The 26,916-nt window shown below is 45.4% G+C and overlaps 1 protein-coding gene and 1 pseudogene across 1 annotated transcript in view; both read right to left on the bottom strand.

Annotated features, from left to right (window-relative positions):
* Positions 1–26,916, bottom strand: part of LOC119766424 (calphotin-like) — a 40,014-nt gene that overhangs the window by 6,263 nt on the left and 6,835 nt on the right. The window lies entirely within an intron of this gene.
* LOC119766423 lies at positions 431–4,473 on the bottom strand (annotated as a pseudogene).

Below are 26,916 nucleotides of genomic sequence, written 5' to 3'. Positions count from 1 at the left end.
ATGGTTTTGTATAGTGCCGTAACTATATGATAATGGTTAAGTATGTGGTAACTACATCTCTTTTAGTAGTAATATAGTTTGGACTATTCCCCCGATGGTTTTTGATTATGCGGGTTTCTAGTCAGAAATTTACCAACACATTCAAAGTATGTTTACATTACAGCTCCAGAGTTTTTTTTGAAAAGGTCCTATAACCTATTGTCTTTCATATGTTTATAGGACCTAATCAAAAAAAAGTCGAGAGCTGGACGTTTGTTTGCATCAGGTTTCCTATCTCTTTCTAGCATTTTTTTTTGTCAGGCGACTTCTAGCTGGTTTTTTTGACTGGCCGCCCGATATGTCAGTCAATTGATTGAATAAATGAAAATAAACCAAAACAAAAGCATTTCAATTAGTTTCTTTATTTGCATTATTTATCAATAACAGGATTTTTCGTTTTATGTGCTTTGATGGGGTCGTGAAATATTTGTTCCGATGTTCCTTTCCGGGAAGACCATTAAATTTTACATAGTTCGGTTGGCTGCTGGTGCTGGCCGGAGTAACCACCCTGCTGGTACTGTCCCTGGAACGGTGCAATCGGAAATCGGCGGAGGATAGCTGCCTTGTAGCGGAAGCCGTTTGACTGGCCTGGGCCGGGGAGGAAGTTTACGCTTGTGGTGGAGGTGGTTATCACCACCGTGATGATGCTCGACAGGGTTCATGGCCACACCACAGGGTTCATGCGCTTCACCTTGTACTTGTGGTACGCAAGACCTGCCTTCAGGATGGGCGTGGTTCGCAGACGGCAGAACCTTCTTAGCACCGGACGGCAGTTTGATACGGGTACGCTTGCTATCCGGGTGTTATGAGCGATGACGGACGCGTAGGTTCCAGAGGTACGGGCCAGCTTGCTGGTCTTTTCGTCTTGATTGCACAAATCGTGCCAGAACAATCGGCAGAACCTTTCCGATCTGCAGCTAAGCGCGCTTTCCGCAGTACACGAACGGATTGGCAGGACTTGGGGCGGCTTAGCCGAGGGTTGTCAGTCCATGTACGCCCTTCATCAAATGCTTCGGCGCTTACACCTTCATTAGCTCATCCGTAATGGCCGTTCCGGAACACGTCTTGCTGCCTGATGCGCTTGCCCTCGAAGCCGGGTTGACTCGCCGCTGGAAGTTATCACAATCATCGCCCCTTCCGTTCCGGTTGCAGCATCAACACTCGGTCTCTTCGTCAGATTTCGGCGGCACGGACGAGGGTGAAGAATGATAAGTTGGCAACCACCGCACTCTGTTCGCCCCTACGACGCTCAAGCCCACTGGGCACACGCGGGCTGCTGCTGTTTGACAGCTGCACTTCCGCTACCAGTCTGTGACAAAACCAAACGAGTATACACGCTTTATTTTTCTTTCCGCTAAGTTTAACCGCGTGTTTTATTCCGGCCTCCCCGAAACCTCTTTAAAGAAAACTTTGAAAGTCACTCCGGCGATAGACATGTCGGAATAGATGAAGCAAAAGATGGTCATGCGGTATGGGTTCCAGTCGGTGGACGGGTGTCAGAACAAGAACAATATTTACCATCACTACACGATGACTCGCCGCCGGGAGCCGTCGCAACCTCAAGGCAGCCGGGGATTGATCTGGCCGGTTCGGTGGACATGATGCGGTCGACGATGCGGTGCTTGTTAACCGTTATCTGTCAGCTGGCAATCGTTGTTTGATCGACATCGCCGGGAGCTGCACTCCGTCACTGAACTGAAAAAACAAAACAATTATGACCATTTGATTTCCCGGTTTTCACCGGAGAATATCGTAACGGAAAGAGAACCGTGGATGAGAAGGATAGGTCCATTGGAGAACCTGTTAAATTCTTTGTCCACTCGATCCACCCTTTTCAATACATCCATGGTTCTTTTCCCGATTTGATCTTACCCGGGGACTTCTTTGTTGTTTGCTCGAACTCAGCTCATCAGCTGTCAAAACAGAAATGAAAATTTCGCTAAGTCCAAACTTTCCCGCACACCGCAAGAATATCGAAAAACAGCTAAAAGTCATCGCAAAAATTAGTTCACATTCTCCAACTCAAAATTGCGAATGTAAACAAAAGAAATTGATCTCAAAATTGAGATGACATAAGTGAACTCCTTTTTGCGACATCGATCTCAAAAATTGCGATCGCCTGGTAAGCGTGTTTGTTTGCATCAGGGCACTGTGACGAGAAGTTCGACGCCAACATTTCAAAAAGCATCATGTACAAACCATGCGTTTTGAGAAAAACGGATTTGAATGTTGAGCATCCATTTTCAATTCCCATTTTAATATAAAAGCAAAATAAGATGTTCTAATAATAACAAACGATGAAAAACGTTGCTTTTATTGATACTTGATCATCCAAGTTCAATGAAACATTATTTCCGTAATTTTATTTGAGAAAAACAAACATAACTTCTTTTGAAATCACCAACGTCTATATCACCCTGCTGTCATTGAGGGGGACGCTTTGTTATGCTGCGTTTTTCTTCGCCGAATGTACATGGCGCTTTGTTCATGTTGCTTTTTTTTCGTCACGAGGTTTATGTAGTCTTTTGTTTGACAGGTTGACAGGGCTATATAAACAGGGACTGCTGATGGCAGAGATTTTGTTTATGTTACTTTATTTAAAAACATGATTAAACAGACTTTACTGAAGTAACTTTTGTTCATTTTTGGTGGAGAGGTAGCTTATTAGGAGTACTTTCAGAATATGCAACAACCCAGAAAGTGTCAAAATGTACATGATGCCTTTTGAAATGTTACCGTCGAGTTCGTCATTTTTGGGTTAAATTATATTTTTTTCACTGGGCCTAGAAAGCCTTATTCAAATCAAAAAAAAAATCAAACTGTCGTAACTCAGGCCAGGTCTTCATTTCTTTTTTAAAACACTCGGAAGCGAACCTTCGGTTTGTTTCTGGTCCCACCACCCACCGCATAAAACACAACCGCTCGCTACAGCATTAAACGCCAGACTGAAGAATCCCCTGAACCCGAAGGCCAGTCCCGACACAATCGGTCCACAAGCGCACACACACACGTAACTCTCTCAACTTCCTCAACCACGCCGCGCGTGTTCATCCCGAAGTTCATCAGCTACACTCTCACGCCACGTCCGCAGCGATCGTAGTCTTCGTTCGTTTTCGCGCTCTCTCTTTCTCTCACAACGTGCGCGTTGCGCAGATTTCAATTTCAATCTACCCAGGCGACGCGCTCATACTTATACACTTGCACACGCGCAGCAAGCTCATTTCATTGCACACGAGGTTGCTCTCGCTTCGTGTGCATCTTCGTTGTCTAACGGAGAATCTAGAAACATTCGAATAACTGCACTAATATTTCGAATGGTCACAAACAATTTCTCTATAACATTTTGGTGCTCATTTGCGAATTATTCAAATTCTACCAACATTGCCGCCCTATCTGCGACATTTTCCTTCTCCTGTACTCTACATTCAAACCCGTTTTTATTTCAATAAAGGAAAAAAACTCAAAACTTTACGTACAGCAATATTTTTTTTACAAATTTAACCATTCTTCAACATAAGTCTTGTAGGTTTTTAGGTTACCGTTTCTTAGATCTTCGCTCCAAACTGACTGAAGTTCTAAAAACCAACGCTTGTTCTCACTCAAAATCTCCATAATAAATTCTCCCTAGAATTCAATCAATAGCTCCAGCATAAGTCGTGTAGGTTTTCAGGCTACCGTTTCTTAAATTTTCGCTCCAAACTGACTGAGGTTCTCAAAAACAACGCTTGTTCTCACTTAAAATCTCCATTATAAATTCTCCCTAGAATTCAATCAATAGCTCCAGCATAAGTCGTGTAGGTTTTCAGGCTACCGTTTCTTAAATTTTCGCTTCAAACTGACTGAGGTTCTCAAAACCAACGCTTGTTCTCACTCAAAATCTCCATTATAAATTCTCCCTAGAGTTCGATCAAAAGCTCCGACATAAGTCGTATAGGTTATCAGGCTACCGTTTCTTAAATTTTCGCTTCAAACTGACTGAGGTTCTCAAAACCAACGCTTGTTCTCACTTAAAATCTCCATTATAAATTCTCCCTAGAATTCAATCAATAGCTCCAACATAAGTCGTGTAGGGTTTCCGGCTACCGTTTCTTAAATTTTTGCTTCCAACTGACTGAGGTTCTCAAAACCAACGCTTGTTCTCACTTAAAATCTCAATAATAAATTCTCCCTAGAATTCAATCAATAGCTCCAACATAAGTCGTGTAGGGTTTCAGGCTACCGTTTCTTAAATTTTCGCTCCAAACTGACTGAGGTTCTTGTTGGGGTTTGGTCCTTCCCGGGTTTTCTTCGATAGCTCAAGTGGATGATGAAGTTCGGAGCCAAGTCCCAACACGATAAGAAACCACGACGCCAGGGGGGGGGGGGGAATTACCCGTAGACCAGCAGATCGTACTGCGACTCCAGCGCAGGTACTCCAACGCCCAGGTGATCCATGAGCGCCGTCCGGATTCCAAATAAGAACACCACACTCGCGTTCCGATTAAACCACAGTTTTACGAATAACATTTATTGTCGTCAAATATGTACAAATATATACAACGCGTCACGACGGACGGGTGTCCGACCCGTACCGTCCCTAGGTTCTAGGACTACTTAAATTGCCTTCTATTATTACTCCCTACTTGGCCCAGATCCCTTCCAGTCGGGATGAACCTCAACCGATCGGAGAGAGAGATCGTTCTCTCTTATCGGCTTATCTCTTGTGCACACTACCACTGACCAACGACCATATCCAAACTAGATGACCAAAACTGCTGACCAGCACATCTTGGCTCTGTAATTGTTCCTCAAATCAGTGCAGTGGTATTGCGGCCAAAGAGGAATGGTAAAAACGCAAATGACCAAAGTTCAAACCATCCAGGGATGTAGCTCTGGGAGACCTTACTCCCGAACATTCTCCCCTGCCCTGAAATTACCCAATTTCTGAACAAAACTAAATTTCCTCCTCAGTGTAGGTGTAGGTGTAAGTGTGTACAAATTGTGTGTTGCAATTTCCTAGGTTGATGTCCACGTCCGTGTGGCACATCTTTTCCAAACCGATTCTTGATGGCTACCTAATCCGGTTTTCCTTCGGTTCCCGTTGACCTCCTTGGGTTGTTCCTTCCTTGGGTTAATGCGTACCGTGCACCAGGTTGATGTTTCCTTCCAATGGAGCCCGCGCTCCGGTGTGGGTGGTGAAGCATGACGTCCCACGACGTGCTTATGCTCGACCATTGATTCCGTTTCCGAGGAGCCCTAGCTCCAGTGTGTGGGTGGGATGTGGGTGTGGCTCGAAGCATGACGTGCTGGTGACGTCCCGTGGCTTCGTACCGGGATACCTATGGAGCCCTGCCCCAGTAGGTTGAGATCCGAGGCATGCCGTTCCAAGACACGCCGTCCGCGAACCTCCCTTGTGGATGACTAGTGCACCGACTAATCAATCCTTGGATAGCGTTGTTCGCTGCCCTGTGCAGCACGCTTTTGTCACCGATCCGATGGTGACGGGTTGACCTCCGGATTCCATAACGACGACCCTGCCGTCATTATTTGCACTTTCCTAGTGCCCTTGGGTGGGAGTGTGGGTTGAACAGTCTCCGTAGACCGTCCAAACGAAATCCAAATCCTTGGTTGAACAGTCACATCCTGTGGCCTGTTCCCTCCATGCATGTGAGATGCATCCTTGAAACACCTGGCAAGCACACCTGAGCCTGCCACCGTACGCTTGGTTGTGTGTCTCCGTACCAGGAGATCACGATGGGAAAGAGTTGATTCGAGCTGAAGTCGTCCGACACCAGCTCCCTGCCGTTTTATAACCCGTGGTAGTGTAGTAGTACCCGAGTGTAGTGGTAGTGGTTCGGCGGTCCCTTGCCGATCCTTTCAGTGGTGTACATTGGTACGATCCTTCGCAGTGTGCTGCGCTCCTGGCAATCACACCGTCCCGATGATGGGTTGAAACCTGGAGTCCCGACTCCGTGGAGAGGTTTGTCCTGCTCGGCTGTGCCTGACCAGGCGACGACCGATTACCTTTGGGTGGTGCAGTGCGTCCTTGACTGCGCGTGGGTGGGGATTGGGTGGAGAGTCCGTACTCCACCTGTCCGGGATACGAAACCCTGTTCCGTGGATTTGCAGTTCGTCCATGACTGCTGGGAATGAACGTCCTTGTTCCGGCAATCTAGATTTAACCGAAACTTTCTGTGCACGTGCGGTGCCTCGTTGGACTACACGTGGGATGAGTGGGAGGCGCTACACCGAGACCCTAGCGCCGTGTAACCAAGACCATGCAGTGCAACCATGACTGCTAGTGGATGATGAGAGTCCTTCTTCGCCCGTGACGTCACGCTTGATTGGATTTGTCCCGATGACACGTGGCGACCGTTCGCCGATCGTGATTGATGACCTTGATGACGTCACACCATGTGACAGCCATGCTGCGCTCCGACCTCCGGACCCTGCCCAGAGTAGCGCAGCCGGTGAGTGGTGTCTCAGCCATGAGACCGTGGTGTGGACCCTTGCCGATGAGTTGGCGACGTCCCAGAATGTGCCCTAGCAGCATTCACTTCCATGACCCGAGGATAGTTCACGTCGTCCTGACGTTCTCCAAAACTTGCCCGTGTGAAACCTCCATGACACGTCCAGGTGTCCTGCCGCAGACGTGGTTGTAAATCAGCGATCACCAGCCGCCGCTTGACCAATGACGCCCCAGTGACGTCACTCCGAAGGATGTAAATCCCGCAATCCGAATGTGTGTAGTACAGCAAGCGTGTGAAAGAGGATAAATCCAATTGAAATTGTGCGGTATCCGAAATCCGGCTTCGGCGGACATAAACTATTCAATTTGTGTTTACCTAGGAAAACCAATGTGTGCGCCTCCTCTTCACAGTGCTCGTTGTCGACCAAGCCGAGCTGTCCCAAGGTGTCACGTGGTGAGCTCAATGTTGACAGCTGACTTCCAGTTGGGTTGGTAGCGACCTCCTAGATCGCTGAGGGGTGGAATGAACACAGACCATGTGCTCACTCGGGTCCGACGTTGGCAAAAACTCGAAACCAATACCGAGCCGACGCGTTTCCAATTCGTCCTGCTATTGGTAGCAACTCCGTGAGGTGCCGTCTGCCGTTGTATGCGTAGACAGCTACCAAAGTACCGTGATCACCAGTGGGTGGTGTTTGGAAAACCTCCTTGTGCTTCTGCTCGCGTATCGTAGCCAACGAACCGTCCGAGTGTGTTCGATAGCTGGTGCTAACGGATAGCTCGATGACCATAGCGAAAGAAGTGTTTTCCGCGCTCGATGGTTGTTGATTTCCATGCCAGAAGAAAATGGTTGTGGGTGTGTTAGTGGCGAGCATAGCGATTGCTTCGGCGGACATATACAAGTTCATAATATTTACCTGGAAAAACAGGATTTCCCGCGATGAACTTTGTCCAATGTCCAGAACCGATCCAATGTACCAGGTTGCCATGAACCGTGAGGAAGTCTCGCTGGGAGGAAGCAGTCGCGCGATGCTCTTGGTGGTGATCCGCTCTCGGTACTCGATCCGACACCGAGTTCAGTTGGTGTGCAACCCCGTGGTCGCTCCGTCGCTCGATACCCGTGTGCTCGACCCGTTGCCGAACACGTCCAGCGTGGGTGGTTAGCAGATGGCGCATCCGTAAGCCACCAGCTCTACCGATGTTGATGAATTAGAAAACCTCTGTGTAGCCGTGCCCGCGACACCGTGTCGCCCGTAGATGGTGACGAATGGGATGTGCTCGCATGTGTGTAGAGCAAGCCGTTGTGCGTGCACGCAGTACCCATGTGTACTTGTGCGTGTTCCTCCAGTCCAGGGTGTAGTTGTATTTTTCATCGAGAGAATTTGGAAATGGTGTTAGGTGGTTGTTGATGAACACTCCGGCAAGACATATACACTGAACTATTAATATTTACCTGAGGAAACAGGTGATCCCTCCTGCCAGTGTACAGTCCGAGTCCTGGGATGAACCGAATTCCACTCGATGATTCCCAAACCGTTGATTGATTGCCTCGTCCAGGGGCGATGAATAGGAGTTCAGCACGCGAGGATGTTGATTGCGACACCGGGTGATGTCGAGGGTTCCATACGGTCGACCAATCCTTCCTAAGTTGACCGTGTCCACCTCGGTCCAGCCCGAGGTACCGTTGGGTTGCATGCTGTCCGATGCTGAGTAGTCCTTGGTGTGTTCCGGTGGCCAAACCCGTGGCCATGTCCATGGCGCTTTGTTGAGGCCATATCCTTTGTACCTTGATGTCCTTTTGTGCAGCAAGTGCGATGGCGGCGAAAGTGTATTTCGCGGGTAGGTTTTGGCGCTCACCCATTGTTTAATGTTGGCGTTGGTGCTGGCTATCTGGCGTCAATCCAAAGCCTTCCAACCTGGTCCCACCGTCCTTCATCCGGTTCGAAGGACCAAATGTTGGGGTTTGGTCCTTCCCGGGTTTTCTTCGATAGCTCAAGTGGATGATGAAGTTCGGAGCCAAGTCCCAACACGATAAGAAACCACGACGCCAGGGGGAATTACCCGTAGACCAGCAGATCGTACTGCGACTCCAGCGCAGGTACTCCAACGCCCAGGTGATCCATGAGCGCCGTCCGGATTCCAAATAAGAACACCACACTCGCGTTCCGATTAAACCACAGTTTTACGAATAACATTTATTGTCGTCAAATATGTACAAATATATACAACGCGTCACGACGGACGGGTGTCCGACCCGTACCGTCCCTAGGTTCTAGGACTACTTAAATTGCCTTCTATTATTACTCCCTACTTGGCCCAGATCCCTTCCAGTCGGGATGAACCTCAACCGATCGGAGAGAGATCGTTCTCTCTTATCGGCTTATCTCTTGTGCACACTACCACTGACCAACGACCATATCCAAACTAGATGACCAAAACTGCTGACCAGCACATCTTGGCTCTGTAATTGTTCCTCAAATCAGTGCAGTGGTATTGCGGCCAAAGAGGAATGGTAAAAACGCAAATGACCAAAGTTCAAACCATCCAGGGATGTAGCTCTGGGAGACCTTACTCCCGAACAGTTCTCAAAACCAACGCTTGTTCTCACTCAAAATCTCCATTATAAATTCTCCCTAGAATTCAATCAATAGCTCCAACATAAGTCGTGTAGGGTTTCAGGCTACCGTTTCTTAAATTTTCGCTCCAAACTGACTGAGGTTCTCAAAACCAACGCTTGTTCTCACTTAAAATCTCCATTATAAATTCTCCCTAGAATTCAATCAATAGCTCCAACATAAGTCGTGTAGGGTTTCCGGCTACCGTTTCTTAAATTTTTGCTTCCAACTGACTGAGGTTCTCAAAACCAACGCTTGTTCTCACTTAAAATCTCAATAATAAATTCTCCCTAGAATTCAATCAATAGCTCCAACATAAGTCGTGTAGGGTTTCAGGCTACCGTTTCTTAAATTTTCGCTCCAAACTGACTGAGGTTCTCAAAACCAACGCTTGTTCTCACTCAAAATCTCCATAATAAATTCTCCCTAGAATTCAATCAATAGCTCCAACATAAGTCGTGTAGGTTATCAGGCTACCGTTTCTTAAATTTTCGCTCCAAACTGACTGAGGTTCTCAAAACCAACGCTTGTTCTCACTTAAAATCTCCATTATAAATTCTCCCTAGAATTCAATCAATAGCTCCAACATAAGTCGTGTAGGGTTTCAGGCTACCGTTTCTTGAATTTTAGCTCCAAAATGACTGAGGTTCTCAAAACCAACGCTTGTTCTCACTCAAAATCTCCATAATAAATTCTCCCTAGAATTCAATCAATAGCTCCAACATAAGTCGTGTAGGTTATCAGGCTACCGTTTCTTAAATTTTCGCTCCAAACTGACTGAGGTTCTCAAAACCAACGCTTGTTCTCACTTAAAATCTCAATAATAAATTCTCCCTAGAATTCAATCAATAGCTCCAACATAAGTCGTGTAGGGTTTCAGGCTACCGTTTCTTAAATTTTCGCTTCAAACTGACTGAGGTTCTCAAAACCAACGCTTGTTCTCACTTAAAATCTCCATTATAAATTCACCCTAGAATTCAATCAATAGCTCCAACATAAGTCGTGTAGGGTTTCAGGCTACCGTTTCTTAAATTTTCGCTTCAAACTGACTGAGGTTCTCAAAACCAACGCTTGTTCTCACTTAAAATCTCCATTATAAATTCTCCCTAGAATTCAATCAATAGCTCCAACATAAGTCGTGTAGGTTATCAGGCTACCGTTTCTTAAATTTTCACTCCAAACTGACTGAGGTTCTCAAAACCAACGCTTGTTCTCACTTAAAATCTCAATAATAAATTCTCTCTAGAATTCAATCAATAGCTCCAACATAAGTCGTGTAGGGTTTCAGGCTACCGTTTCTTAAATTTTCGCTTCAAACTGACTGAGGTTCTCAAAACCAACGCTTGTTCTCACTTAAAATCTCCATTATAAATTCACCCTAGAATTCAATCAATAGCTCCAACATAAGTCGTGTAGGGTTTCAGGCTACCGTTTCTTAAATTTTCGCTTCAAACTGACTGAGGTTCTCAAAACCAACGCTTGTTCTCAATTAAAATCTCCATTATAAATTCTCCCAAGAATTCAATCAATAGCTCCATCATAAGTCGTGTAGGGTTTCAGGCTACCGTTTCTTAAATTTTCGCTCCAAACTGACTGAGGTTCTCAAAACCAACGCTTGTTCTCACTTAAAATCTCCATTATAAATTCTCCTAGAATTCAATCAATAGCTCCAACATAAGTCGTGTAGGGTTTCAGGCTACCGTTTCTTAAATTTTCGCTTCAAACTGACTGAGGTTCTCAAAACCAACGCTAGTTCTCAATTAAAATCTCCATTATAAATTCTCCCAAGAATTCAATCAATAGCTCCAACATAAGTCGTGTAGGGTTTCAGGCTACCGTTTCTTAAATTTTCGCTTCAAACTGACTGAGGTTCTCAAAACCAACGCTTGTTCTCACTTAAAATCTCCATTATAAATTCTCCTAGAATTCAATCAATAGCTCCAACATAAGTCGTGTAGGGTTTCAGGCTACCGTTTCTTAAATTTTCGCTTCAAACTGACTGAGGTTCTCAAAACCAACGCTTGTTCTCAATTAAAATCTCCATTATAAATTCTCCCAAGAATTCAATCAATAGCTCCAACATAAGTCGTGTAGGGTTTCAGGCTACCGTTTCTTAAATTTTCGCTTCAAACTGACTGAGGTTCTCAAAACCAACGCTTGTTCTCACTTAAAATCTCCATTATAAATTCTCCCTAGAATTCAATCAATAGCTCCAACATAAGTCGTGTAGGGTTTCAGGCTACCGTTTCTTAAATTTTCGCTTCAAACTGACTGAGGTTCTCAAACCAACGCTTGTTCTCAATTAAAATCTCCATTATAAATTCTCCCAAGAATTCAATCAATAGCTCCAACATAAGTCGTGTAGGGTTTCAGGCTACCGTTTCTTAAATTTTCGCTTCAAACTGACTGAGGTTCTCAAAACCAACGCTTGTTCTCACTTAAAATCTCCATTATAAATTCTCCCTAGAATTCAATCAATAGCTCCAACATAAGTCGTGTAGGGTTTCAGGCTACCGTTTCTTAAATTTTCGCTTCAAACTGACTGAGGTTCTCAAAACCAACGCTAGTTCTCAATTAAAATCTCCATTATAAATTCTCCCAAGAATTCAATCAATAGCTCCAACATAAGTCGTGTAGGGTTTCAGGCTACCGTTTCTTAAATTTTCGCTTCAAACTGACTGAGGTTCTCAAAACCAACGCTTGTTCTCACTTAAAATCTCCATTATAAATTCTCCCTAGAATTCAATCAATAGCTCCAACATAAGTCGTGTAGGGTTTCAGGCTACCGTTTCTTAAATTTTCGCTTCAAACTGACTGAGGTTCTCAAAACCAACGCTTGTTCTCAATTAAAATCTCCATTATAAATTCTCCCAAGAATTCAATCAATAGCTCCAACATAAGTCGTGTAGGGTTTCAGGCTACCGTTTCTTAAATTTTCGCTTCAAACTGACTGAGGTTCTCAAAACCAACGCTTGTTCTCACTTAAAATCTCCATTATAAATTCTCCCTAGAATTCAATCAATAGCTCCAACATAAGTCGTGTAGGGTTTCAGGCTACCGTTTCTTAAATTTTCGCTTCAAACTGACTGAGGTTCTCAAAACCAACGCTTGTTCTCAATTAAAATCTCCATTATAAATTCTCCCAAGAATTCAATCAATAGCTCCAACATAAGTCGTGTAGGGTTTCAGGCTACCGTTTCTTAAATTTTCGCTTCAAACTGACTGAGGTTCTCAAAACCAACGCTTGTTCTCACTTAAAATCTCCATTATAAATTCTCCTAGAATTCAATCAATAGCTCCAACATAAGTCGTGTAGGGTTTCAGGCTACCGTTTCTTAAATTTTCGCTTCAAACTGACTGAGGTTCTCAAAACCAACGCTAGTTCTCAATTAAAATCTCCATTATAAATTCTCCCAAGAATTCAATCAATAGCTCCAACATAAGTCGTGTAGGGTTTCAGGCTACCGTTTCTTAAATTTTCGCTTCAAACTGACTGAGGTTCTCAAAACCAACGCTTGTTCTCACTTAAAATCTCCATTATAAATTCTCCTAGAATTCAATCAATAGCTCCAACATAAGTCGTGTAGGGTTTCAGGCTACCGTTTCTTAAATTTTCGCTTCAAACTGACTGAGGTTCTCAAAACCAACGCTTGTTCTCAATTAAAATCTCCATTATAAATTCTCCCAAGAATTCAATCAATAGCTCCATCATAAGTCGTGTAGGGTTTCAGGCTACCGTTTCTTAAATTTTCGCTCCAAACTGACTGAGGTTCTCAAAACCAACGCTTGTTCTCACTTAAAATCTCCATTATAAATTCTCCCTAGAATTCAATCAATAGCTCCAACATAAGTCGTGTAGGGTTTCAGGCTACCGTTTCTTAAATTTTCGCTTCAAACTGACTGAGGTTCTCAAAACCAACGCTTGTTCTCAATTAAAATCTCCATTATAAATTCTCCCAAGAATTCAATCAATAGCTCCAACATAAGTCGTGTAGGGTTTCAGGCTACCGTTTCTTAAATTTTCGCTTCAAACTGACTGAGGTTCTCAAAACCAACGCTTGTTCTCACTTAAAATCTCCATTATAAATTCTCCCTAGAATTCAATCAATAGCTCCAACATAAGTCGTGTAGGTTATCAGGCTACCGTTTCTTAAATTTTCACTCCAAACTGACTGAGGTTCTCAAAACCAACGCTTGTTCTCACTTAAAATCTCAATAATAAATTCTCTCTAGAATTCAATCAATAGCTCCAACATAAGTCGTGTAGGGTTTCAGGCTACCGTTTCTTAAATTTTCGCTTCAAACTGACTGAGGTTCTCAAAACCAACGCTTGTTCTCACTTAAAATCTCCATTATAAATTCTCCCTAGAATTCAATCAATAGCTCCAACATAAGTCGTGTAGGGTTTCAGGCTACCGTTTCTTAAATTTTCGCTTCAAACTGACTGAGGTTCTCAAAACCAACGCTTGTTCTCAATTAAAATCTCCATTATAAATTCTCCCAAGAATTCAATCAATAGCTCCAACATAAGTCGTGTAGGGTTTCAGGCTACCGTTTCTTAAATTTTCGCTTCAAACTGACTGAGGTTCTCAAAACCAACGCTTGTTCTCACTTAAAATCTCCATTATAAATTCTCCCTAGAATTCAATCAATAGCTCCAACATAAGTCGTGTAGGTTATCAGGCTACCGTTTCTTAAATTTTCACTCCAAACTGACTGAGGTTCTCAAAACCAACGCTTGTTCTCACTCAAAATCTCCATAATAAATTCTCCCTAGAATTCAATCAATAGCTCCAACATAAGTCGTGTAGGGTTTCAGGCTACCGTTTCTTAAATTTTTGCTTCCAACTGACTGAGGTTCTCAAAACCAACGCTTGTTCTCACTCAAAATCTCCATAATAAATTCTCCCTAGAATTCAATCAATAGCTCCAACATAAGTCGTGTAGGGTTTCAGGCTACCGCTTCTTAAATTTTTGCTTCCAACTGACTGAGGTTCTCAAAACCAACGCTTGTTCTCGCTCGCGATCCCAATAATAAATTCTCCCTAGACTTCAATCAGTAGCTCCAACATAAGTCGTGTAGGGTTTCAGGCAACCGTTTCTTAAATCTTCACTCCAAACTGACTAAGGTTCTCAAAACCAACGCTTGTTATCACTCCCGTTTCTTAGATCTTCGCTCCAAACTGACTTAGGTTCTCAAAACCAACGCTTGTTCTCACTCTCATTCCCCAAAAGAAAATTCTCCCTAGAATTCCATCAATAGTTCCAACATAAGTCGAGCAACGCTTGTCTCACAAATTTCCTTCCAAGTTGCCAACAAACAACGCTCGTCTCACACATTTTTCTTATTAGTGATCAACGAGCAACGCGTCGTCTCCAACGTTTCACTCTCAGTGGCCAACGAGCAACGCTCGTCTCACAAATTTCCCTTCAAGTGGCCAACGAGCAATGCTCGTCTCACGAAATTATGCTTAGTGGCCAACGAGCAACGCTCGTCTCACAAATTTCCCTCCAAGTGGCCAACGAGCAACGCTCGTCTCACAAATTTCACTCTCAGTAGCCAGCGAGCAACACTCGTCTCATAAATTTTCCTCCAAATGGCCAACGAGCAACGCTCGTCTCACAAATTTCCTTCCAAGTGGCCACGAGCAACGCTCGTCTCACAAATTTCCCCTCCAAGTGGCCAACGAGCAAAACTCGTCTCACGCGATTATTTCTAGTGGCCAACGAGCAACGCTCGTCTCACAAATTTCCCTCCAAGTGGCCAACGAACAACGCTCGTCTCACAAGATTCACTCTCAGTAGCCAACGAGCAACACTCGTCTTATACATTTTCCTCCAAATGGCCAACGAGCAACGCTCGTCTCACAAATTTCCTTCCAAGTGGCCAACGAGCAATGCTCGTCTCACAAATTTCCCCTCCAAGTGGGCAACGAGCAATACTCGTCTCACTCGATTATTTCTAGTGGCCAACGAGCAACGCTCGTCTCGCAAATTTTACTCTCAGTGGCCAACGAGCAACGCTCGTCTCACAAGATTCACTCTCAGTAGCCAACGAGCAACACTCGTCTCATACATTTTCCTCCAAATGGCCAACGAGCAACGCTCGTCTCACAAATTTCCCTCCAAGTGGCCAACGAGCAATGCTCGTCTCATGAGATTATGCCTAGTGGCCAACGAGCAACGCTCGTCTCACATTTTTTTTTATTAGTCACCAATTTCCCTCTAAGTGACCAACAAGTATGCCTAGTGGCCAACGACCAACGCTAGTCTCACGAAATTATGCTTAGTGGCCAACGAGCAACGCTCGTCTCACAAATTTCCCTCCAAGTGGCCAACGAGCAATGCTTGTCTCACGAGATTATTTCTAGTGGCCAACGAGCAACGCTCGTCTCACAAATTTGTCTTATTAGTCATCGATTTCCCTCTAAGTGACCAATAATCTACGCTAGTCTTACGAAATTATGCCTAGTGGCCAACGAGCAACGCTCGTATCACAAATTTTACTCTCAGTGGCCAACGAGCACCGCTCGTCCCACTAAATAATGTCTAGTTGCCAACGAGCAACGCTCATCTTAAACATTTTCCTTCTAAGTGGCCACGGTTCCATTATCTTTGCCCCGCATCGATTAATTATATTTGTATCCAATATTACTTTCATGTTTCCTTTTTTAGTATCGAACCAACAATTATATCCATTGCACCTTGCTTGCAATTTCATTTAATAAGCCTAGCGTATTCCGTTATATTTCGTAGTGACTCACTTAAGATTTTCACACACAAAACGCATTTTTTTAATGTTAGCGCTGAACGCATGACATCGAATCGATATCAGCCACAACATGTAGCCAAAAAGCTAAATCACAAAAAAATACTGCTCGCTAACAATTCGACTTCAAATTAAAATTACAGCGCAATTCAATATACTGTTCGTCAGAAAATTCTTATCAAAATTTTTCGGCATGAAATTTAACTCAACTTCCACCTTACAAGACAATTCCTCCGGCACGATGTCTGATCACCATTGGCCCAACATAGGTCAGGATTGTGCAACCTCACTACACTTTGCCAACCCAACCTTCAACTGATTCGACTCCAACCTTCTCAGCGAGCCACAAACAATCAAATTAAATCAACATGCCCGCTCAACAGCACCACCTTGGCGATCTCTATTGCGAGGTTCCTACTCGAGACTCAACGGGCTACAAATTAATGCCATTAAACATGGCGTCTCTTCCTAAACTTTTGTGTAACGAAAACAACTTACCGGTTTCCAACTGCTTACCAAACCAACCTTTCGGGGCACTCATTATATCACAACCTATTTTCACTTCGTTCACTTCTTGTGGGACCATCAAAACAAACATTTTTGAAGAAATTCTTAAACTTTTAAATAATCCTTCCAACTGCGCCATTGTCGTAACTCAGGCCAGGTCTTCATTTCTTTTTTAAAACACTCGGAAGCGAACCTTCGGTTTGTTTCTGGTCCCACCACCCACCGCATAAAACACAACCGCTCGCTACAGCATTAAACGCCAGACTGAAGAATCCCCTGAACCCGAAGGCCAGTCCCGACACAATCGGTCCACAAGCGCACACACACACGTAACTCTCTCAACTTCCCTCAACCACGCCGCGCGTGTTCATCCCGAAGTTCATCAGCTACACTCTCACGCCACGTCCGCAGCGATCGTAGTCTTCGTTCGTTTTCGCGCTCTCTCTCTTTCTCTCACAACGTGCGCGTTGCGCAGATTTCAATTTCAATCTACCCAGGCGACGCGCTCATACTTATACACTTGCACACGCGCAGCAAGCTCATTTCATTGCACACGAGGTTGCTCTCGCTTCGTGTGCATCTTCGTTGTCTAACGGAGAATCTAGAAACATTCGAATAACTGCACTAATATTTCGAATGGTCACAAACAATTTCTCTATAACATTTTGGTGCTCATTTGCGAATTATTCAAATTCTACCAACATTGCCGCCCGAGGGGCATGACAAAGGCCTTAATATATTAATTTTTGCCATTTAATACATTAAGGAATTAAATTTCCATGTCATTTGACATTTGACAGCGCCACACCTGCTTTGAAAACATTGGTTTGCTTCGTATCTCTTTCGCGCGCTCGGCTGTCAAGTTTGTTTTGGTTTCGCGCTTGGTCGCGGTGGACAAAAAAAAGAAGCGGAGGAAATTCTGGAGCAGGACGATGCAAAAGTGCCATAGGCGGAGAAGTTGCAGCCGGCGGATTATGATTACATTGGCCAGTAGCGAATCAAAAAGCTGGGAAAGTGCGGTTTCATCGATGACGAGATCCTGGGACACGCCTTGCGTCGGACACTAGCAAGATTTCTTTGCAGCTGGTGGTGGCTTGTGACAGCGATGCCTTCAACAAGTCGACACCGGATGAAATGAAATTCTGTTGTCCACTCACGCTCGGATGCTGGAGTGATTAATCCGGCAAATGGTTCGACTAGCTGGCCACTTTAACGCTCGCTGGTTCAGGATCAGGGTCAAGGAAGAGCAACCAGGAGGGAGTGGACCATTATAATTATGAGACCATCAGGGTTGGTTACTCGAAATGGCCTTCAGTTCCGTTAGGTGGTGACTTTTTTGTAGATTTTATTGAATATAGACAAATAAAATAACTCAACTCTGTTGTTTCATTTATTTCAACAAGAATCGCATCAATTGTGGGACCGACAACGGTCGCGTTCCCGGGAAAAGTCCTCATCATCGTCAACCGGCGATTGAATTTCCACCGGGCTCATGGTAGTACCGGTGATGGAGGTCGTCACGGGACTAACGGAGGTCAAAGACTCAGCGGTGATGAGGGTGGCAACGGTAGGGACAACATCGGGGGAAACCACTTCTGATGGGTCTCGTTGAACATGCCCAGCTGTTTGGCGGGAGTGGTGACGAAGAAACCAGACCAAATAAATAGGACCATTTTTGCCGAAATATGTGGCCCGTGGGAAGAATTGGAGTCGAGGATACGTTTCAGCAAACGCAGCATCCAGATGTGTCTCAATGCGCCGCTTCCGGCTGGGCCAGCTCCGATATCGTCCCTAGTACGTCCTGGTCACTGCCCTGGATGGCGCTGCGCAACTTTTCCGGTTTGCCCGTGCCGCGCTGGCACTTATCTGCTCGACCTGCTTTTCGAGGATGCAAATTTTTGCGCCAAACACAACAACAAACACGCGCGGTTTCAAACTGTCAAACCAATGTAGTGTAAGGAGAGGTGGCGTTGTTTTGATCGTAAACAATTGTTAATGTATTTAATTCCTGCCGTTACTTAATTAAATAATTTAATTTCTTACTTTTGTCGCGCCCCTCGTTGCCGCCCTATCTGATTCCGTGTCTACGTCTACGGCGATTGTTTACGTTTGCGATAGTGCTGATATTTTTTGCGATTTTACGTGTGTTTTGCGCAAGTTTCCGAAGTTTATTCGTGTTGTGCGGTCCGTTTACGCTAACCACCAACCCCGGAAAGTGTCGAACGGTCGGTTCCCGTGGCCTGGTTGCTGGTTGATACCTGCGTGTTTTACTCCGTTGAGTGAACCTCCAACACAACATCGTCGTTAAGGGCATCTCTACCGGTGGTGTTTATTGGTTGCGGCTGCACAAATTATTTGCCGAAATTTTGGATATGGCTTCTGCTTGCGATTACTGCGCCAAACAGGTCAAGGATGAGGAGCCGTTCGTTAAGTGCATGGGCTTCTGCGAAGGGTCGTACATATGCGCTGTACCAAGACGGGCAGCTTGAAGATGAACACCTCGCTCCTGAAGATCATCAACGAATGCTTCAATATGTTTTGATGTGCGACGAGTGTTCGAAGCTGATGAAGGTGGCTCGTTTCCGCACCGTAATGGAGTCCGTCGGCGATGCGGTCGACCACATGCAGGATGAACAAGACCGCAAAAACTCCGAGCTGCGGGACCTGATCACTGAGAATGGGAAGCAGCTGCTGCTGCTCTCCAAGCGCGTCAGCAGCCTAACACCAACTGCCAATAAATTAGGAACGCCAAGGAATAAGCCTACTCCGAAACGTACCCGTGATTCCAATCCTGTTCCATCGAAGCCCTTGGTGTTTGGGACGAACGAAGTAGCGAGTGCAAGTGTCACTTGCATCCCCCCAGAAGAAAATCTGTTCCGGCTGTACGTGACACGCTTCGCCAACCACACGACTGCTACACAAGTGGAAGGACTCGTGAAAAATGCCATCGGTCAGAACGAACTGGTTCAAGTGACCGCATTGGTCAAAAAGGGGGTCGATCCGCTAACTCTACCGTTCATCTCGTTCAAAGTCGCGGTGAATCTTGGACACAAGGCGGCGATTCTAAACCCAGCAATCTGGCCTGGCAACTGCGGCTTTAGAGAATTTGAGGACCTGCAACGAAAATCTTCTTCGCCGAGCAATGGTGATGGACAACGGGCAAAAAACCAATGCTGTCTCTCGCGACCATACCGATCACTCACACCATCAGGTTCTGCCAGCCCCAATCCTGACAATCACGACGTTGAACCGTTTTTGACACCCCGCTCGGGGAACTCAGACGGCGCGTCGGCCCCAATGGATCACTAGCTCCAGTATTCGGCTGCCGCTTGACATCGGGATGCACGACCCAAAGTACCGAGGAAGCCCCGACTCTCTCCGGCACAGTCGCGCAGTCCGCAGCCAGCGTTCATCTTAGTCATCCCGATCCTGCTGCCGGAAGTAGAGTCGGGGTCTTCCAGTCGTCACAGTCAGGCAAGTACGCACACCGTCTGAGCCCTTCCCCTCCTGATGCATATCCGGTTTCCAGTGCTACTCCTTCAAGCTGCTTGAGCCGACACAATCCCGACGGCGACCTACGAGCTGCTGCACCGCCGCAGCCCACGGCATGTTGGACATCGGGATGCACGACCCAAAGTACCGAGGAAGCCCCGACTCTCTCCGGCACAGTCGCGCAGTGCGCAGCCAGCGTTCATCTTAGTCATCCCGATCCTGCTGCCGGAAGTAGAGTCGGGGTCTTCCAGTCGTCACAGTCAGGCAAGTACGCACACCGTCTGAGCCCTTCCCCTCCTGATGCATATCCGGTTTCCAGTGCTACTCCTTCAAGCTGCTTGAGCCGACACAATCCCGACGGCGACCTACGAGCTGCTGCACCGCCGCAGCCCACGGCATGTTGGACATCGGGATGCACGACCCAAAGCACCGAGGAAGCCCCGACTCTCTCCGGCACAGTCGCGCAGTGCGCAGCCAGCGTTCATCTTAGTCATCCCGATCCTGCTGCCGGAAGTAGAGTCGGGGTCTTCCAGTCGTCACAGTCAGGCAAGTACGCACACCGTCTGAGCCCTTCCCCTCCTGATGCATATCCGGTTTACAGTGCTACTCCTTCAAGCTGCTTGAGCCGACACAATCCCGACGGCGACCTACGAGCTGCTGCACCGCCGCAGCCCACGGCATGTTGGACATCGGGATGCACGACCCAAAGTACCGAGGAAGCCCCGACTCTCTCCGGCACAGTCGCGCAGTGCGCAGCCAGCGTTCATCTTAGTCATCCCGATCCTGCTGCCGGAAGTAGAGTCGGGGTCTTCCAGTCGTCACAGTCAGGCAAGTACGCACACCGTCCGAGCCCTTCCCCTCCTGATGCATATCCGGTTTCCAGCGCAACTCCCTTAAGGCGTCCGGGACGAGGCCAAAAGTCGCGATTGCCGTGTAACGAATCGCTGAACATCTACTACCAGAACGTCGGTGGCATGAACACACGAGCTCTGGAGTACTGTCTCGCATGCTCCGCCGTCTCATATGATGTTATCGCAGTAACGGAGACCTGGTTAAAGGCCAGCACATTGTCTACTCAAGTTTTCGGGAACGGCTACGAGGTCTTCAGGGGTGATCGCGAGCAGTTCGTCAACAGCCAGAAGAGAGATGGCGGGGGCGTTGCTATCGCGGTTCGTCACGGACTTCGAGCGCGAATTGTTGTGTCCGATGAATGGAAGTGTGCCGAGCAAGTATGGGTCGCCATCGATCTTGATGACCATACCGTCTTCATCTGCGCTGCGTACATCCCCCCCGACCAAACCAGCAGTGCAAACGTGTTTGAAATCAACGCAGCTTCTGTTTTGGCCGTCTCTTCCATGGCCCGCCCCTACGATGAACTCATCGTCCTCGGAGATTTCAACCTGCCAGGATTGATCTGGCGTCCCAGCGGCGATGGTTTTCTGTATGCCGACTCTGCGCTTTCAACCCAGGCCGCGCACGTGACGGAGTTTCTGGACAGCTATTCCAGCTCCTTGCTTCAACAGATCAACTCTTTCCCGAACGAAAACAACGTGGTGTTGGACCTCTGCTTTGTCAGATGCCCAGATACCGCACCCCCGCTAGTCATCGCTCCGGCACCGCTAGTTAAGGATGTCCGGCATCATCCGCCGCTGCTGCTGTCCCTGCCGGTCCGTTTGGCCACCGACCACACGCCAGTTGTTTGTGAAGTCCGCTATGACTATCGCAATTTAGACGTTCCCAGCATGTTAGAGCTCTTGCAAAGCATTGATTGGGAGAACACACTTGACAAGGATAATCTCGACGAGGCCGTACAGACCTTTACCAACATTCTTAGCTACGCCATCGACAGGCACGTACCGAAGAAACCTGTTACGAACGCTCGTGTTCCATGGCAAACTAGCGAGCTTAGGAGAGTCAAAGCTGCAAAGAGGTCGGCACTGAAAAAATTCTCTAAACATCGGACGTTACCTTTGCACAACTATTACGTGCGACTCAACAGCTGCTACAAAAGGATGAGTAGACAGTGTCATGCCGATCACGAAGTACGTACCCAGAAGAAACTCAAGTCCAACCCGAAAGGATTTTGGAAGTACATCAACGAGCAGCGGAAAGAAATCGGGTTACCGTCATCTATGTTCCTAGGAGACGAAACAGCATCGAATACGGAGGAGATCTGCCAGCTGTTCGCCGCGAAATTTTCGAGCGTGTTTACGCTAGAGGACCTGCAACCAGAACAAGTCACCGCCGCCGCCAGCAACGTCCCAACAAACGGTCTGGGTCTGAACAGCATTAGAATCGATCGCTCCAAGATTCTGGAAGCCGTAGCCAAGCTCAAGATATCCAACACGACAGGCCCGGACGGAGTTCCATCGATAGTCCTGAAAAAATGCATCGACGGGCTCCTGGAGCCTCTCTATCTCCTCTTCAATCTATCCCTCTCTATTGGATCATTTCCGAAGCTCTGGAAGCACGCCTTCATGTTTCCGGTACACAAGAAAGGTGATAAACGGAACGTGGACAACTATCGTGGAATATCAGCACTGTGCGCCGTTTCGAAACTTTTCGAGCTAGCGGTCATGGCTCCAGTTTTCTTCTTCTGCAAAAACCTGATCAGCGAAGACCAGCACGGGTTTATGCCATCGCGGTCAACAACGACGAATCTACTCACGTTTACGACGTTCGTGACCGACAGCTTCACCGCCAGATCGCAAACCGACGCGGTGTACACTGACCTGTCGGCAGCGTTCGACAAGCTGAATCACGCTATTGCGATCGCAAAACTGGAAAGGATGGGAATCGGCGGGACTCTCCTCAGTTGGTTCCAGTCCTATCTGGCCGACCGGAAAATCAACGTCAAGATTGGAGACTGCTTGTCGGCTGCCTTGATGGCCTTTTCGGGTATCGCACAGGGAAGTCATCTCGGACCACTCGTCTTCCTTCTATACTACAACGACTGCAACCACTCCCTCTCTGGACCGCGTCTGTCCTACGCAGACGACATGAAGATCTACTGTCAAGTAAATAATGCAGCCGACGCTCAAGCCCTCCAACAGGATCTGAACATCTTCGCGGACTGGTGTGAAACAAATCGAATGGTCGTCAACCCCACCAAGTGCTCTGTCATTACCTTCTCCAAGAAACGCAACCCAATCAAGTTTGACTACCAGATCTGCGGCACATTAATCCCCCGGGAGAACTGTGTCAAGGACCTCGGCGTGCTTCTTGACACGGAACTCACATACAAGCAGCACATATCATTCATGATTTCCAAAGCATCGCGACAGCTCGGCTTCATCTTCCGTGCAGCAAAAGGTTTTACAGATGTCTACTGTTTGAAGGCTCTGTACTGCGCTTTGGTCCGTTCAACGCTGGAGTATTGTTCTGCCGTATGGAGTCCCTACTACGAAAACAGTGCGGTGCGGATTGAGAGTGTGCAGCGAAGATTTATCCGGTTCGCGCTCCGTCGACTCCTGGCGGGATCCATTTCATCTGCCTAGTTACGAAAGCCGCTGTAAACTGATCAACCTTGACACCTTAGCAGTGCGTAGAAATGTCAGCCGTGCACTCGTAATCTCCGACGCTCTGACTTCTAGATTGCAGTGCCCAGCCATTCTTCGAGGACTAGACATTATGGCCCCGCTTCGAACGCTTCGTAACACTCCGTTCTTGCGTGTTCCTGTTCGCCGGACGAACTATGCCATGCATAGCGCGTTGACGGGACTACACAGAGCATTCAATTTTGTAGCTTCTTTGTTCGATTTTAATCTGTCCCGTGACGTCATCAAAAATAAGTTTTTATCGTTTTTTAGGCGCTAATTTGTGTACATGTACTTAGTTTTAAGCACACCATTTGGGCGATTCTATGACAATTTCCGGAATTCCATTTCCCGGAATGGACGTTTTCCGGAATGGACATTATCCGGAATGGACGTTTTCCGGAATGGACGTTATCCGGAATGGACATTATCCGGAATGGACGTTATCCGGAATGAAATTTCCCGGAATGGACGTTTCCCGGAATGGACATTTCCCGGAAAATTAGTTTTTTTTTATATTACCTGATATGAGAATAAATGGAATCTTGCCTACTCCGAGGCCTACTCGCTTACTTGTGGTTAAGAATTATTTAGTTTGTACACTGTTGGTTTGACCTAGTCACATTGAAGGAACTCGATATTTTGACAACAATATGAATGATAAATACATGAATGATAAAAAGAAAGTGAAATGTTCGGACACTAACAATAGATGCTAGCGTTGACTATTGAAACAATACTTTATCCAACACCACGAGATGTAACAATGTAGATCGGGAACAATGTAGATATTAGACAAACACTAGATGTTTTCAACATTCTTTCAATGTGTTGTTATGTAATAATTTTTCCTTCTTTTGTTAGTCAGTTGACTTTTGTGAATAAATTCTACCAATTTTTAGTTGGTATTCAATGAAGGGCAAACCTCAAGAAAATAAAAATCTTTTCAGAAATTCAATGCATAATGTGTACTTTTTTGAGGAGTTCGGGAACCGTGGTGTAGGGGCAATCGAAGTTGCCTCTCACCCAGTCGGCCTGGGTTCGATTCTAGACGGTCCCGGTGGTGGCATTTTTCGAGACGAGATTTGGCTGATCATGCCTTCCGTCGGACGGGAAGTAAATGTTTGCCCCGGTCTAACCTAGAGGTTAGATCGATAGCTCAGTCCAGGTGTAAGATTCGTCTCTCTGGGTAGTGTCTCGGTTTAGTCGCTGGTAGGCAGTTGAACTCACAATCCAAAAGTCATCAGTTCGAATCCCGGGGTGGATGGAAGCTCAGGTGTAAAACGAGGTTTGCAATTGCCTCAACAATCTAGCCTTCGGACACCTAGTTTCGAGTAGAAATCTCGCAATCGAAATCGCCAAGGCAATGCTGTAGAGCGAACAATTTATTTTATTTTTATTTACTATAAAGCAGAATGTTTATTTTCAAAGAAGGAAAAACCTCTAGAAAATGAAAAGCTTTTCAGAAAATCAATGTATAACGTGTATATTCTTGAGGTTTTCCCTTCTTTAAAAATACACGATCTTTAATCGATGTGATGGAATTTCGCGTAAGAGATTTCCCTTAATGTGTTAATCAGTTAACTATTGTGACTAAATTCTACCAAATTTTACTATAAAGCAGGATGATTATTTTCAAAGGGAAAACCTCAAGAAAATAAATAGCTTGAGTATATTTTTAAAGAATGAAAATCCTCAAGGAAGTACACATTATACATTGATTTTCTGAAAAGCTGTTTATTTTCTAGAGGTTTTCCCTTCTTTGAAAATAAAAATTCTGCTTTATAATAAAATTTGGTAGAATTTATTCACAAAAGTCAACTGATTAACACAAGAAGGGAAATCTCTTACACGAAATTCCATCACATCGATTAAAGATCGTGTATTTTTAAAGAAGGGAAAAACTCACGAAAATACACATTATACATTGATTTTCTGAAAGCTTTTTTTTTCTAGAGAATTTCCCTTCTTAAAAAAACATTCTTCTTTATAGTGCAGAGTTCCTTAACGAAAAACTAGTTGAGCAAGGGTGAGATGTAGGTGTAAGGACAGTGCGTGTTCGTCGGGAACCTGGTGCATAAGATCGGTCAAGGCCCGTTCTTACACTGAAAATTGCGAATTGCGAATTTTCTGAAAGCTTTTGTTTCTAGAGAATTTCCCTTCTTAAAAAAAACATTCTTCTTTATAGTGCAGAGTTCCTTAACGAAAAACTAGTTGAAATTTTGTAGAATTAACAAAAGAAGGGGAAATTCTTACATAAAATCCCATTATTTCGATGCAAGATCGTGTATTTTTAAAGAAGGGAAAATCTCAAGAAAAAAAAAGCTATCAGAAGATCAAAGTATAATGTGTATTTTTTGAGCTTTTCCCTTCTTTAAAAATACACGATCTTTAATCGATGTGATGGAATTTCGTGTAACAGATTTCCCTTCTTGTGTTAATCAGTTGACTTTTGAGACTAAATTCTACCAAATTTTATTATAAAGCCGAATGATTATTTTCAAAGAAGGGAAAACCTCTAGAAAATAAAAAACTTTTCAGAAAATCAATGTATAATGCGTACTTCTTTGAGGTTTTTCATTCTTTAAAAAAAAATACACTCAAGCTATTTATTTTCTTGACAGGACACATTACACATTGATTTTCTGAAAAGCTTTTTATTTTCTTGGGGTTTGAGCGAGTTGTGGCGCTATAACCACGGCAAATAGTGTCCAGGGCATTTGTGGAAATACAATGTCCCTTCCCCGAGGGTCCCGGAGCACCAAAACTTCTTAGCATGGTGGCTCCCAACGATAAATTGCCTAAACAAACAGGAACGTGAGCGGGGGATCCCCACGTTTCTTCCTCCCCTGTAGATTCAGAACTGTATTGCTGTTTAAACATTCGTGTTCAATCATTTTTGCGGTTAACTTTACGCAGTTGGCCTGGCCGCTTTAACGTTTGTGATGTTTCAAAGCAATTTATTGCATTGGGGCACTGCAATTGTTAATAATGACAAGAGGATGCTAGGCGTTAATCAACCTAAGGCATTTTCCAGGATGCCCTCGAAAGACTGGCTGCGCTAGGGTTAGATTAGATTAGATTAGCTTTTTATTTTCTTGGGGTTTTCCCTTCTTTGAAAATAATCATTCTGCTTTATAGTAAAATTTGGTAGAATTCAGACACATAAGTCAAATGATTAACAAAAGAAGGGAAAATTCTACAAACAAACTAAATAATTCTTAACCATAAGTGAGCGAGTAGGCAAGATTCCATTCATTCTCATATCAGGTAATAAAAAAACTAATTTTCCGGGAAATGACCATTCCGGGAAACGTCCATTCCGGGAAATTTCATTCCGGATAACGTCCATTCCGGATAATGTCCATTCCGGATAACGTCCATTCCGGAAAATGTCCATTCCGGATAATGTCCATTCCGGAAAACGTCCATTCCGGGAAATGGAATTCCGGAATTTGTCATAGAATCCATTTGGGCATGTGGTGCCTGTTGGTGTTAAACAAATAAACA

The sequence above is a fragment of the Culex quinquefasciatus genome, chromosome 2, assembly GCF_015732765.1.
Source record: "Culex quinquefasciatus strain JHB chromosome 2, VPISU_Cqui_1.0_pri_paternal, whole genome shotgun sequence".
Taxonomy (NCBI): Eukaryota; Metazoa; Arthropoda; class Insecta; order Diptera; family Culicidae; genus Culex; species Culex quinquefasciatus.
Note: the sequence above shows the minus strand (reverse complement) of the source record. Positions and strands in the feature narration are given on the sequence as shown.